Source organism: Prionailurus viverrinus, chromosome E1 (genome assembly GCF_022837055.1).
Source record: "Prionailurus viverrinus isolate Anna chromosome E1, UM_Priviv_1.0, whole genome shotgun sequence".
NCBI classification, from domain to species: domain Eukaryota; kingdom Metazoa; phylum Chordata; class Mammalia; order Carnivora; family Felidae; genus Prionailurus; species Prionailurus viverrinus.
The window spans coordinates 10760548-10762344 of record NC_062574.1 but is presented as its reverse complement, the minus strand read 5'-3'; positions in this window follow the sequence as shown (position 1 = coordinate 10762344).

Sequence of the window (1797 nt, the reverse complement as noted above, 5' to 3'; positions counted from 1 at the left end):
CAGTTGCTGGGTCCTAGGGTAGTTCTGTTTTTAGTTTCTTGAGGAACCTCCATACTGTTTTCCAGAGCGGCCGCACCAGTTCACATTCCCAGACAACTGTGAGTTCTGAACTGGGCAGGGAGGAAAGGAGAGGAGGCCAGCACGAAGGGGGTGGTGGACAGCTTGGAGGACCCGGATGCAATGTTCTGTTGAGGGGGGACCGCAGGAAAGGAACCACAAGGTGGGGAGGGAGTGGGCTGGGAGGGGGAAGCCTGGGTGGCTCTCTTGGAGGCACTGGTAACAAGAAACAGGTGGTGGGATGGGCAGCTGCTGAGGGGCAAGGCCAAGGTCATGGCAAGGGAGGAGGCTGAGGAAGAGGCCAAGTCGTGGGAAGGGTCATCTGCCTAGGTGGTGAAGTTGTCACGATTAGCTGGAGGGGCGCCTGGGTGGCTCAGTCGGTTGAGCGTCCCAACTCTTGATTTCGGCTCAGGTTGTCACCACACCGTCAAGGGATGGGGCCCTACGTTGGGCTTTGCTCTGGTAGGATGGAGCCTGATGGGAATTTCTCTCTTTCCCTCTCTCTCTGCCCCTTCCCCACTTGTGATTGCCCTCTCTCTCTCTCTCTCTCTCTCTCAAAATAAACTTAAGAAAAAAGAATAGCCGGAGAAAAAGGCCGAGGGCAAGGTAGTCAGGTCTCTGGTGGACGTCAGTCCTGGAGGCTGGGACACGAAGGCGGAAATGCTGCTGGGAGCCAGGACGAAGCTCATCTCTGGGCCCGTGGGACATGGCGTGTGGCAGCAAAAAGACACCGCTTAAGAGGGCTGTGAGCATAAGCGGCCAGGACTTGTTAGGGTGCGGGGGAAAGAGTGTGGCCAGGGACAGTGCGGGTTTCAGCACAGGACAGAGGTGGAGGGAACTTTGCATTCAGAGAAGCGGCTCAGTATCCTAGGAATTTTGCTGACGACAGACCACATGTTCCAGAGCACACAGGGAGCTGGGGGCTGGGGCCGGGGCTGCCCGGGCAGCACAAAGTTCTGGTGCAGAGAGAACTGAGTGAGGTAGACAGAACGGGGTCCGCTCAGTAGTGTCGGAGGCCAGGTTCCAATTGCAGGGCAGTGTGTAGGGGCGAGGCTGGTGGCCTTCAGGCCGGGAGCCAGGGGGTTACCAAGAGCTGGGCGCAGGCACTTTGCGGCTTCCCTTAAATCAGGCCCACGCAGCGCCAGGCGGCGAGGAACCCCGGGCGAGCTCTGGCTCCCGTCCCCAGGCTGAGGGCAGGCTGGGTGACCACCAAGCCACGGGGACCTGTGCGTTGAGAGGGCTCAGCTCCCAAAGTGCGGGCTGCTGGGCTGCACAGCACACCCTCCTGTCCTGTGGGAGACCAGAAAGCTGGGATTCCGGCTCCTCCCCGCCTCTGGGAGGACTGCAGCCCCATCGTCTGGGCTGCAGGGTTGGGGGCCAGCAGAGGGCAGGCCGGGAGGCCTCTCCTTGCAGCTCCTACCGACGGGGCTCTGTCTTCTTGCCAAGGGAAGCAGGCGGTCACGCCCCACAGCGGGCACTGCGGCCGGGCACCCAGCAAGCCTGCTGCTCGACGCCGAGGAGGCCCTCGGCCTTGGGGACACACCTGTGTTAGGGATGAGCGTGTTGAGGCGAAGAAAAGGCCGCACAGCCACGAGTGGCAGAACCGGGCTTGGAGCGAGGCTCACAGCCTAGGTGGCCGTCCCACCGGCCGTGCCTCTCTCGGGGCAGCTTCAGTCCCTTCGCCGTACAGGGTCGGGGGAGGAGCCAAAGGGGAGAGGAGGCAGCTCCAGGCCTGGGTTC